This window comes from Lissotriton helveticus, chromosome 8, assembly GCF_964261635.1.
Source record: "Lissotriton helveticus chromosome 8, aLisHel1.1, whole genome shotgun sequence".
Classification (NCBI taxonomy): Eukaryota; Metazoa; Chordata; class Amphibia; order Caudata; family Salamandridae; genus Lissotriton; species Lissotriton helveticus.
In genome coordinates this window covers 237,044,566-237,058,669 of record NC_136069.1, presented here as the reverse complement: position 1 = coordinate 237,058,669, position 14,104 = coordinate 237,044,566, and positions in this window count along the sequence as shown.

Below are 14,104 nucleotides of genomic sequence, written 5' to 3'. Positions count from 1 at the left end.
CTCATATTTGGTCCAAAACACTTTTGTCCATTATTAGAGCTTCACAGCAATGGGCCCAAAACCGTCAACTCACCCGCAAAGAAGTACAACACCCCCACAAGTGCTGAGTCTTTCTTCATTGTGCGTAATCCAGCACTCTGCTTGGAGGGAAATCGCAGTCTGGAGGAGGAGGATAGAGGAGCATGTTCTTCAGAACTTGTGAACCTGAGGAATGTAGACTGCGGCACCTTCAAATCAATAAGCAAACAAGTGAAGACAGTTCTGATGATGGTCTTGTTTTTGGGATTAGGTGATTAAAGTTTGAATTAAATTAACTGTGCAAAACAAAGAAAGAGAGACACAAAGCACACAGGAATAAAAGTGAATAAGGACGAAAAAGAAAGTTCTTGATTGATTGTCTCATTTTCAGGGCTCGGTGTCAGGGAATAAGAACAAGATTTCGTCATCATACTCTGCGAATTCAGGCTGGATGAGGTCAGTGGCACCGAACAGAGAAAAAATCCCCTCATCTACGTTGCTGTCCTCATCGTCTTCATGTGGCGTGCTTTCTCGCACTTTGTAATCTGGTGGTATGAGGTGCTGATTCATCTTGATCATTGTCAGCCGCTCCACATTTTTGGGCGATAGGCGGCTCCGTTTGGCAGTTACAATGCCACCAGCAGCACTGAAAACACGTTCAGAAGACACACTTGCGAGTGGGCAAGACAAATAGTTTATAGCCAGGTTGTAGAGCTGTGGCCACAATTGTTTTTTGCCATGCCAATACTGTAATGGCTCCTCATTAAGAAAGACCACTGTTGAGTCATTCAGATAGTCCTGCACCATCGACTCAAGGTCATCAACTGTTCCTCCACTTTGCTTACTTTTTGCTGTGCCTGTGACATTTTTTAGAGAACCATACCCCATCAAACTTAGCCAATCCTCCTCCCCAGCCACTGTTAGTGTTGTCATTGTGTGTGGTGCAGATGATCCAGTTGCCGGTGTCTTTAACGGCTGAGAGGTCACTTGTGCCCCAGCCACAGGTGCAGAAGTGGATTCTTGTGACTGCGGATGGCCTGCTGATGCTGATGCTGATGTACTGGCTTCTCCTTCAATAACCTGCCGTTCTTTTTCAAACCTCTTGGCTGACCAGGCTAACCAATGTTTGTACTTTTGAACATCTGCATCAGCGAAAGGAAAGAATGCGTTGTCTGCCAGCGCCTTTTTGTAGCGTGGATCCAGAATAGTAGCACAAATGTAATGCTGATCTGAGTTGATGTTTTTAAGACGTTCATCACCACGTAGGCGATGTAATAATTTCTCAGACAAAATGAAATGGGTTTTTTTTTTTCATCTTTTTCAAACTCAGAAGAAACCGCCATCAGTTGGTGCTCCAGTATGCACAACAATGGGATAGCTTTTCCCAAATTACAGTCCTCCTGGCTGACTGCACGCGTGAAGAACTCAAAAGGACGAAGCATGTCTGTCAGGCTTTTAACTATGGCCCATTGCGCCTTACTCATCCGCAGGTCCTCCTTCTGAGATGTAGCCTCTGTCAAGAAATAGTGATCGAGTACCGTATACTGCTCATGCAGACGCTCAAGCATGTAGAAGGTTGAGTTCCAACGTGTTGCCACCTCCTGGATGAGTGCTTTCACTGGCATTCCACGTTGAAGTAGCAGTCTCCGCAGATGCTTCCGGGCCTTAAAAGAATGGCTGAAATGGTTGCACATTTTGCGGCAGGTGGCCATTACCTCGAACGCTGGACTCTCTTTATCACTCAAGAATTTTTGAACTACCAGGTTGATACAGTGCGCCAAACACGGCACTCTAACATGGTGACCCTGTGACATGGCCTTAACTACATTGGCGCCATTATCCGTGGAAACATAACCAATCTTGCGTTTTAGGGGGGATAGCATTGACAACACCTTTTTGTCAAACTCTTCCAAAAGGTTTTCTGCTGTGTGACTTTTCTCCAAGGCAAACATGGCTAGTGTTGCATGTTTCCGAGCAGCTTTGAAAACTTGGTCCGGGTCAACACCTGCGTTTAGCTTTGCTATAACACCTGAAAAAGAGACCCAGTGTGCAGTGATGCACATGTAATCATCGCCTGGGCCACTGGTCCACATGTCTGTTGTCAGATGTATTGTGTGAACAGCACTCTTCTGCAAAGCTGCCCCAATCGCCTGCAGCACATCTTCATGTAGTGCTGGAACCGCAACTCTGGCAAAATAGAACCGGCTCGGAACCTTCCATTTAGGGCAGAGCGTTGCAACTAATTCAAGAAAACCTACCGCTTCTACAAAAGAAAAAGGTAGAAGGTCCATAGCTAGCATTTTAGCCAGCTTAGTGTTATACAGACGCGTCAGTGGGTGGTTGCGTTCATATGGCACGTCTGAAGTAAGCATTGTTCTAATGTTGCCCTGGACCAAGCATTTACGGGCTGATAATGACTTCGTTGACCCAATTTTGCTCGCTGGTGAACTTTTGTGCGTTGGTGTCTCACTCGCTCCAACACTCTTAGTGTGCCTCACATTGGGTGTGCTGCTGAGAGGGGTACTGGGTGTAAGGGAAGTGTTTGACACGTCTTCTTCCTGCTCGTCAACATCAGATGAAACATCAACGTTTCCTTGATTTTGGCCTTTCTTGATCGCAGCTAGGTGCGCAAACCATTGGACACCGTGCTTTCTGTCAAGATGACCACTCTGGCCGCCGGTACCATAGTTGCTACCTGGCTTACCACGACTAACTGCAAGCTTACAAAGGGTACAAATGGCAAACCTTGGATTTTTGGGACAAACAGTAAAGAAGTCCCAAACTGGGGACTTGAAGTGTCTGTGGGACCTGGAGGAGGCGGCGATACTGGTGGTGGTGGTGGTCATGAAGCTAATGCCAGATGAAGTGGAGGATCTGGATTGGCCAACTTTTGTACGTTTTCCACTTTCACCGCCACTAATTAAGGTCGAGGTTGACGCAGGTCTCTTCTTGCCAGAAAGAAATATGGAAGCGGGACGAGTTGGTGTACTACTTAACTCCAATGATTGTGGTGTTTCCACTGCCTCCTCATCGACAACATCATCATCATCATCATCACGCGCAGCAGCTCTTCGGGCTAGGGTCAAAATGTCTGTTTGCTGCATGCCCGCTGGGGCTGCAGTGACCTTTATGATGACTGGGTCGTCGTTGGCAGAGTCTTCATCAGCAGCAGTATCCGCCACTTCTTGTTGAGCCTCATCACACTCCATAAGTCTGAGACTTTGGACGAGCTTCCTTTTACGCTTAAGTACCTTTGTTGGATCATGGTGTGCCTCACTCTCAGACGGCTGTGGTGCTGGTTCCCAAGTTTGATCCGTATCATCAGAAGGAGGTGTGCTTGAAGAGGATGTAGACACCACCCTTGATCTCTTCCTTGCTAGGGTTGTGGAAGACAATGAAGGATCATCAGGAGGAGTGGCTTCCTCAAATGATACCTCGCCTTGATTGTCGATTTCCTGATGTGCCCCTACTTCGGGAGGAACAACTATTGTGGGCACTTGTTGTGACCCTCCATGCACCTCTGCATGCGCATCTCCTTGCGCTGCCTCTCCTTCCACATGTACTTGGGCTTGTACTTGCACATGTGATTGTTGTTGCCGCTGTGGTTGTTCAACACTCGTCAGATGAGCTACAACAACCTGTGTTGATTGAGGGACATTGCTGCTGCTTTCTTGCGATGAGCCAACATCACTGGTCGATGGTGATTGAAGAAGTATACTGGCTGCCTCTGCAGCACTCAAGGGCTTGGACTTAAGTTGGCGTGGTGGTGGTGGTGGCACTGAGCCCAATGGAGCGGGGGTGCTGCTGCCAGCTTGGTCCCCAGCAGATCCCGCTGCAGCTGCTGCAGGCATACTTTTTTTTTTACTCACAAAAAAAGGGGCGGGCGGCACACCAGTGTCCTTGGTAACTTGCTTCTTCTGCTCCTTACTGGCACCTTTCTTGCTAGAGGAGCTACGGGTTACTTTTTTTGGGGCCATCTTCTTCAGAGCAGGTCAGCAGGCAGCAGTTGCACGAGTTGCAGAGGGTTCTGTGTCCAGACGTGACGTCGCGTGACGTTATGCTGCACACACCGCTGCAGGACTTCTTCCTGGCACTGGTGGTTCTATTGAGTCTTCTTGTGCACCTAAAAGCAATGGAAGACAGAGGAACATCAGTTCAGTTATACACCCCAAAAAATCGACAAAACACAGAAAAATGAGCACAATCCCATGCCATCCATGATGTTTACATTGAAGACACCCCACAGAAAGACTAGGGACATGCAAGTATGCAACACTCACTACCCCTGGGCATAAGGGATGAAAAGTAGGCAAAATAAGTGCAGGCCTCAGACACTGCCTCTCCTCAAAATGGCCCCCTTACACCCCAAGCACATGTTGCCTGTACCAGCCAGCACTCAAGATGGCCACCACCACCACCCACATGGCCAGTCCACATCAACAGTACACCCCCAAAAAACAGAAAAACAGCCAGAAATCACCACAATCCAATGCCATCCATGATGTTTACATCAAAGAGAGTGAGACAACACCACAGGCACACTCAGTCCATGCACCACCACCACCCCTGGGCAAGCAAAAGGCCACACCAGCAGCCCCCCAAAAACGACAAAAAACAATAAAATAAGCACAATCCCAGCCCATCCATGGCCTCAATTATGTTTAAATTCAAGAAGACACCCCACAGAAAGACTAGGCCCATGCAACACTCACCACCCCTGGGCAAAGGGCCACACCAGCAGGCCCAAAAAAACGACAAAAAACAATAAAATCTGCACAATCCCAGCCCATCCATGGCCTCAATGGTGTTTAAATTCAAGAAGACACCCCACAGAAAGACTAGGCCCATGCAACACTCACCACCCCTGGGCAAAGGGCCACACCAGCAGGCCCAAAAAAACGACAAAAACCAATAAAATCTGCACATTCCCAGTCCATCCATGACCGCAATGGTGTTTAAATTCAAGAAGACACCCCTCAGAAACACTAGGCCCATGCAACACTCACTACCCCTGGGCATAAGGGATGAAAAGTAGGCAAAATAAGTGCAGGCCTCAGACACTGCCTCTCCTCAAAATGGCCCCCTTACACCCCAAGCACATGTTGCCTGTACCAGCCAGCACTCAAGATGGCCACCACCACCACCCACATGGCCAGTCCACATCAACAGTACACCCCCAAAAAACAGAAAAACTGCCAGAAATCACCACAATCCAATGCCATCCATGATGTTTACATCAAAAAGAGTGAGACAACACCACAGGCACACTCAGTCCATGCACCACCACCACCCCTGGGCAAGCAAAAGGCCACACCAGCAGCCCCCCAAAAACGACAAAAAACAATAAAATAAGCACAATCCCAGCCCATCCATGGCCTCAATTATGTTTAAATTCAAGAAGACACCCCACAGAAAGACTAGGCCCATGCAACACTCACCACCCCTGGGCAAAGGGCCACACCAGCAGGCCCAAAAAAACGACAAAAAACAATAAAATCTGCACAATCCCAGCCCATCCATGGCCTCAATGGTGTTTAAATTCAAGAAGACACCCCACAGAAAGACTAGGCCCATGCAACACTCACCACCCCTGGGCAAAGGGCCACACCAGCAGGCCCAAAAAAACGACAAAAAACAATAAAATCTGCACAATCCCAGCCCATCCATGGCCTCAATGGTGTTTAAATTCAAGAAGACACCCCACAGAAAGACTAGGCCCATGCAACACTCACCACCCCTGGGCAAAGGGCCACACCAGCAGGCCCAAAAAAACGACAAAAAACAATAAAATCTGCACAATCCCAGCCCATCCATGGCCTCAATGGTGTTTAAATTCAAGAAGACACCCCTCAGAAACACTAGGCCCATGCAACACTCACTACCCCTGGGCATAAGGGATGAAAAGTAGGCAAAATAAGTGCAGGCCTCAGACACTGCCTCTCCTCAAAATGGCCCCCTTACACCCCAAGCACATGTTGCCTGTACCAGCCAGCACTCAAGATGGCCACCACCACCACCCACATGGCCAGTCCACATCAACAGTACACCCCCAAAAAACAGAAAAACAGCCAGAAATCACCACAATCCAATGCCATCCATGATGTTTACATCAAAGAGAGTGAGACAACACCACAGGCACACTCAGTCCATGCACCACCACCACCCCTGGGCAAGCAAAAGGCCACACCAGCAGCCCCCCAAAAACGACAAAAAACAATAAAATAAGCACAATCCCAGCCCATCCATGGCCTCAATTATGTTTAAATTCAAGAAGACACCCCACAGAAAGACTAGGCCCATGCAACACTCACCACCCCTGGGCAAAGGGCCACACCAGCAGGCCCAAAAAAACGACAAAAAACAATAAAATCTGCACAATCCCAGCCCATCCATGGCCTCAATGGTGTTTAAATTCAAGAAGACACCCCACAGAAAGACTAGGCCCATGCAACACTCACCACCCCTGGGCAAAGGGCCACACCAGCAGGCCCAAAAAAACGACAAAAAACAATAAAATCTGCACAATCCCAGCCCATCCATGGCCTCAATGGTGTTTAAATTCAAGAAGACACCCCTCAGAAACACTAGGCCCATGCAACACTCACTACCCCTGGGCATAAGGGATGAAAAGTAGGCAAAATAAGTGCAGGCCTCAGACACTGCCTCTCCTCAAAATGGCCCCCTTACACCCCAAGCACATGTTGCCTGTACCAGCCAGCACTCAAGATGGCCACCACCACCACCCACATGGCCAGACCACATCAACAGTACACCCCCAAAAAACAGAAAAACAGCCAGAAATCACCACAATCCAATGCCATCCATGATGTTTACATCAAAGAGAGTGAGACAACACCACAGGCACACTCAGTCCATGCACCACCACCACCCCTGGGCAAGCAAAAGGCCACACCAGCAGCCCCCCAAAAACGACAAAAAACAATAAAATAAGCACAATCCCAGCCCATCCATGGCCTCAATTATGTTTAAATTCAAGAAGACACCCCACAGAAAGACTAGGCCCATGCAACACTCACCACCCCTGGGCAAAGGGCCACACCAGCAGGCCCAAAAAAACGACAAAAAACAATAAAATCTGCACAATCCCAGCCCATCCATGGCCTCAATGGTGTTTAAATTCAACAAAACAGTTGTATCATGCACCCATAACCAACCCTGGTCCTACTGGATACTGTGGCTACCCACAATATAATTTATTTAATTTTCTGAAAAAGTTCCAAAATTGTACTTGCAGCAACTGTAATGCCCCAAACAAACTTACTTGTGAAAGTTGATTTCTAATCCAAAAGTGATCCAAAGACAGTCAAAAAGGCCTCAAATCCAAATATCCAGCAGCACCCACAAAAAGTAATCCTTCCAGCTCCAGATCCAAATGAAAGTGACCAGGAGATGGACAAAGCACTGGGAGGAGCCTGCTGGACAGGAACAGGAAGTTGGAGACTGTGGGGCACTTCCTTCCTCCCCCCCCCCCCAAAATGGACTCCTTGCAAAAAAAAAGGCCATGCAAATGTCAACCTGAGGAGTGATTCTGATAAAAATCATAATTTTCTGAAGGTTTATCCTGTTTGCTGGTGATTTTCTTGTGCGAAATTGCAAAATCTCTATTTCGCAAGTGCGAGATTGTTCCTTTCCGCCGCAACTACATGTTCGCAATTGCGAACTCTCGCGAGGTGTGCTGTGCAAGGTGGCAAGCCGCGAGTACGTATTCGCGGGCGACAAACTCCCGCGGGAACACGCAGCAAGATCTAAAATGGCGCGTCACTCGCAAAGAAAAACAACTCGGCAAACGCTAAAATGACGGAAAGTGAACGCCGTGCACCACGCCGCGCGCCGCAACCAAGCAAAAAATCCGCCGCGAGCGGATTCACGGATTTTCGACAAATTCGCGAGCGTTCGCGGATTGCGGATTTGCCGAAAATCCGAAAAATCCGCGAGCGGAGCGGATTTTACGCCCATGCTTAACAGTGACACTACCCCAGTATGATTTCCTACACTACCCAAACACCACTGCATTACTGCAAATCCTTAATCTAACTCCAGCATGACCATCTACACTACCCATTCACCACTTTACTACCCTAAACCTTAAATCTGCCCCAGCACAACTTCCTACTCTACCCAAAAAACACTTTATTTCCTAGAACACTACCCTACCACGACCCCCTACACTACACAAACACCACTGCACTACCTTAAAACCTAAAACGCTATCCCTAGCATAATCCCCTACTATACATAAACACCACTGCACTATGCTAGAACACTACCCCAGTATGACTCCCTATACTACCTAAACACCATTTCACTACTCTAAAGCTTAAATCTATCACAGCAAGACCCCTTACACTACCCAAACACCACCATACTATCCTCCTACTGCATTTATAAGAAATACTGTGATTTGTCTAGAATCACACTGTGAGTCAGGGTCCATTTGGGGAAATTGAGAGACAATGATTTGGTTGGTTTATGTGTTTGCAGACATATAAATACATGTACTCTTGCAGTGACACTATCCCTAGCATGATTCCCTACACTACACAAAGAACAGTGCACTACCCTAAACCCTTGATCTACCTTTAGCACGATCACCTATGTTATGTTAAAATTGTTTATAGAGAGCACTTACACCAGGCGGTTTCATCGCGCTAGGAACGGAAGGACACCGGCAGGGGGTTACAAGAGTTTTATTCATAGGCTTGTGAGAACAAGAGAGTTTTAAGAAGGGTTATGAAGTGAATGTAGCTAGTTACTGATCTCAGCTCGGTTGGGAGGGAATTCCAAAAACGAGGAGCCAGAGAAGAAAACCTGAGACCACCATGTTTTTTGCATTTGAAGGTGGGGATAGGGAGCAAGTTAAGGTGGAAGGAGCGGAGTTCGCGTGAGGGAACCTATCAGTGGATCCAAGAGGAGATAAAGGCAGGGCCCTGACCATCGAGGGCTTTGAAGATGGAACAGCCCAATTTAAATACACGTTTGGCTACCGGGAGTCAATGAAGGCTCTTCATCTGGGGGCTAAAGTGTTGATGCTTGGGTTGACAGAAGATGAGCCTAGCTGCTTGGTTTTGCAAGAGCTGTAGACGATGAAGCTGGTATGCTGGAATGCCAACATAGAGTGCATTGGCATAATCTATGCGGGAGGTGACCAGGGCCAGGGTGACAAGGGTGAGGGCCTCAGTGGTCAAGAACCTGCAGATCTTCAGAATTTTGCAAAGGTGAACGAAGCAGGAGGATACTACTGCATTGATTTGTGGCTTCAAGGACAAAGCGCTGCAGATGGTAACCCCAAGACTTTTTACAGAATCCGCTGGGCGGGGGGTACAGCCCAGAGGTGAAGGCCAAAAGCAGGAGTTCCAGGGGTTGGCGGCGCCTCCAGTCTATATGAGCTCCGTTTTATCGGGATTAAGTTTCAGTCAGTTGGTATACATCCATTCACTGATGGAAGTCATGGTGGATTGGAAATTGGTAACTGATGTGTTGGAAGAGTCAATGTTAAACACCAGCTGGAGATCGTCGGCGTAGTTGAAGGTTATGGCTGGGCTACTGCGTACAGACACAATCAAGGGTTGCATATATAGGTTGAACAAGACGGGCGATAAAGAAGAGCCCTGGGGGACCTCACAGGTCAGTCTAGTTTTTTCTGCCGAGAAGCTGGCCAGACGGATAGCCTGGAAGTGCTTATGTAGAAAGGAGGAGATCCATTTAAGGGCCAGACCCTGGATGCTGGCATTACTGACACGGTCGATCAGAAGTTCGTGATCGACCGTGTCAAAAGCAGCCAACAGTTCTAAAAGCACCAGGGCCCGATGATGTTTTTATCTGAATCTCTCCTAAGCTCGTCCATGACTGCCAGGATGACTGACTCCGTGGAGTGTGCTGGCCTGAAGCCCGCCTGCCTGGGGTTGAGAAATTGGAAATGCTCAATAAATGAGCTGAGGCAGTTTGTGATGTGGGCCTCTAGTATCTTGCTAAGATAGGGGAGCAAGGAGATTGGACTAAAATTGCTCAGCACCGATGAATCGGCATTAGGTTTTTTCAATATTGACACGATTAGAGCGCTTTTAAAGATGTCCGGAACGATGCCTAGTTTGAGGGAGTTGTTAAGGAGTGAAAGTGGCAGATCAGGGCAGGTAAGAAAGGCCTCTTTCAAAATGTGGGGGGGGGCAACAGTCATTGGGGGAGCCAGATCCCACCTTTTTTTAGAAGAGCCAGGAACTCTTCTCTCGAGATCAGTGGAATTTGGTCAAGCGTGAAGGGGTTTTTGCATGGTGTAGGGAGAGTGATAGGGGCAGTGGGGGTAGGGATGTCGTTCTTGATAGAGGTGATTTTGTCGATGAAGAATGAATTCAGTGAATCACATAACATTTTTGAAGGGACAGATTTAGCGATCACCCTGCCGGGTTGCGCAAGCTGATCGACTATCGCAAAAATGTCTTTGGCTTTCATGGATGAGTTAGTGATTTTCGAACAGAAGTAAGCAGTTTTGGTCTGAAGGATGGAATCTTTATAATTTTTTAGCAAGGCTACATACACCGCTCTCTCCTCGGGTGTATAAGCTCGCCGCCATCGGCGCTCTGCTTGTCTGAGTGCTAGTTTTTTTCTTTTTAAGTCGGTTGAGAACCAGCGTTGGGCGTCGGGGGGCGTTTGAGGTTGGTTTTCTTAAAAGGGGCAACCTTGTCACTGGCTGATTGTAGCCAATGATCGAGGTTAGAAGCCTGAAGACAGATGGGGCCTGTTCGATAGGGGAGGTGGCTGTTAAGAATGAGCAGAAGTCGCCCATATTGGCCTGTTTCCAGTTTCTGTCCAGGAAATTGCTTGCCAGGGGCGGCTTAGTGGGAGGATTATAGGCCATACTGAAAGTAATAGAATGATGGTCAGACCAGGTGCATGGAGAAACTGAGGGAGGTGTGATTTCAATGTTGGGGGTCCAGACTTGGTCCAAGATATGCCCTTTGGCATGGGTAGCTTTATGCACATGTTGGGTGCAATTCATGACTAATAGAAGGTCCATGAACTCAACGGAGCTGGCACTCTCGTGTATATCAGAGCGCCAGTAGTTGAAGTCTCCGAGGATGATAATTATGGTGTGGTTAATGACCTGCTGGGAAATTAATTCCCCGAATAATTGAGGGAACAGAGGCATATGATCAGGAGGTCGGTAAAAGAGAGCACAGATAAAAGAGAACTTGGGAGATTCAAATTTTAAAATGAGACTATCAACCTGAGGTAAACTGCTGATCTCGAGGGCGGTGAATTTATGTTTCTGCTGGATGATAGCTGCCACCCCATCCCCTAGCTTGCCCAACACCCTGTTTGCTTGAAGTATATTGTAGCCAGTAGGTACTGCTGCAAGGATGTCGGGGTGGAGTCGGCCGTGAGCCAGGTTTCCGACAGGAGAAGGATGTCGGGTTTGTCGGAATCAAGCAGTTGGAAAATTTTGAGCTGGTGCTTAACCATAGAGCGCTGTTTAAGTAGGTGATGACAAGAGATCCCGCTGCCCGGGAGTTGGGATTGGTAGGTTCCAGAAAGTCCTTGTTGGTGAGAAGAGGGCCCTGACCGGTACACTGGATGAGGCATTCAGGGGACAGGTCTCTGGGGGACAGAATCCCTACTTTCTTAGAAGCTATCCTAACATTAGGACTAATGGGCCAGTTGCCCTGTTGATTATGAAGCTCAAGTGCTGTATAGGTGATAAAATGGGCATTATAACTGGACCCTGGTCCCGGCTGGGCGTGGACGGGCGCAGAAGGGCTTGCCGTTGGTGTGCCGCCGGCACGCCCGCTGCGCGCTTTAGCTGTGCGTGCGCACTATAGGTGCCTGAAGTACTTTTGGTGGCGCTGAAGGCTGGAGCGCTGACCTCCGCATCGGTGTAAGTGGAAGATTGACTCCCAAACGCCCTCCGAGCAATCAGCACAAGCTGTGTTGGACCGGGGCGAGGGATGGAAGGGAGCAGCAAAAGGTAGGGAGTTTCAGCGAGCAACGTATTCATTATTGTTAAAAAAGAAGACAAACGTTCACAATTCAACCATTAAAATCTTACGTAGGCAGCTAGCGGCATCTGACGAATGCAAAGGCTGCCGGGTCCGCTGCGCGTGCGCACTCTAGGTGCCTGAAGTAATTTTGGTGGCGCTGAAGGCTGGAGCGCTGACCTCTGCATCCGCCGAAGTGGAAGATTGACTCCCAAACGCCCTCCGAGTATCGGCACAAGCCGTGTTGGCGAGGGAGAGAAGAGAGCAGCAACAGGTAGGGAGTTTCAGCAAGCAATGTATTCAATATTGTTAAGAAAGAAGACAAATGTTCACAAATCAATCATTAAAATCTTAGGCAGGCAGCTAGCGGCATCTGAGGAATGCAAAGGCCATTCACTACTGCTGTACCCTAAATCATAAAACACTACTCCAGCACGACCATCTGCACTACTCAAACACCATTGCACTACCCTAAACCTTAAATCTACCCCAGGTCAACCTCCTACACCTCCCAAACACCACTGTACTACTGGAAACCCTTAATCTACCTCCAGCACGACCACCACACTACCCATTCAGCACTTTACTACCCTAAATCTGTTCATGAAAAATGGAGAACTGATAAAAGTAAAATACAAAGTGTTTCTGATGTTCATAATCTTTTGGATGTCTGTTCTGGTTCTACACAATTTACACAAAATATCCAACAAGATGCTGAGGAATTTCTAATGTATATGCTTACTGTTTTGGAAAATTAAGGTGTAGACATAGAGAGTGTTTTTGGCCTTTGTTATAAATGGGATCATTATTGTGAGAATTGTATGTATACATGTAGCACTAATTTAGACACTTAAAGATTTCTATATTGGACATTACCGGACTGCAAATCAAAACATGGAGTGTAGCCAATGCAAATCAGAAATGTTATCAACATTATTTATACAAAAATATGGACAATACATTTATTTTAACGATGCAACGTTGTACAGCTGACGGAAGAAAATTGGATACTTGAATTAAATATGTTGTAGCTACACAGCTATCAATATCAGAAAGGACTTTTGTAGCAGTAGCAATAATTTTCCATGATGGTCCTTCAACAACATTTGGACATTACACTGCCTATTTAAAAAGTGAGAAAGGCTGAAGCCTTTGTAATGATGCTGAGTTGATTTTAACAACGTTTGCCTTCTGAATTTCCAATATCCTACCTAATATTTTTAAAGCCAAAGTTTTAGGAAGATAATTCAGCCTCTGAGGTATTAATTATTATGATTTAATGGGATTTCCATTTGACAATTTATATAAAAATGACTGCAAAAATACAATTAGACCTCAAGGAAAGGTATTTCTTTGAATTATGGACTTTTTGTTGCACATTGTCTTAGTGTATAATTGTAACTGACAAGTGTGGAGAAGTGTGGCTCAGGGGTTAGAGGCGGCAGACCCGGAATCTGAGATCGGTCCTGGACCAGGGTTCAATTCCCCGCCCCGGCGGGTCTTGGGCTAAAAAATTCCACGGACTCGATAATTCTCACCCCGGTGCCTCCTTGACTCATGGGTTCACACTCTGCGACTCTGGGCAACAGCTTGCTTAATCTCCACAACGGCCCCTCGCGGCGGGATGCCTGACTTTCACCTTGTGGATACCCTGCTATCTCACAGGGGAATATCAGGAAGGGTTCCCTAAGCAAGCGCCGGGACACCTGCTTTGCGGGTAGCTGTGCGCTATATAAGCTCAACTACATTTATAGTGTTTATAAACTTAAGTTATAACATTTTCTTAGCAGTAATCATTTTATATATGTGTGATTTGTATTAACTTGTATGTTACTATAGATGGATTATTGTTTTTTTAAACAATCTAATTGATTGGGGTTTTTTTGCCCACTGTTATGTGATGAGTATGATTGAAATCACTATTTCTAGTGAAATTCAATATATTCTGAGAACAGCAAAAAAAGGCAAAGAAATTACTTTGTAAAATGTTAAAATTATGCTGTGCTGTTAAAAATGTATTGTTACATGTTATAACAGTCAGTCATCAAACTTTATTTCGGCCATAGGCCATAAAAGCTGTACAAGTTAAAACAACT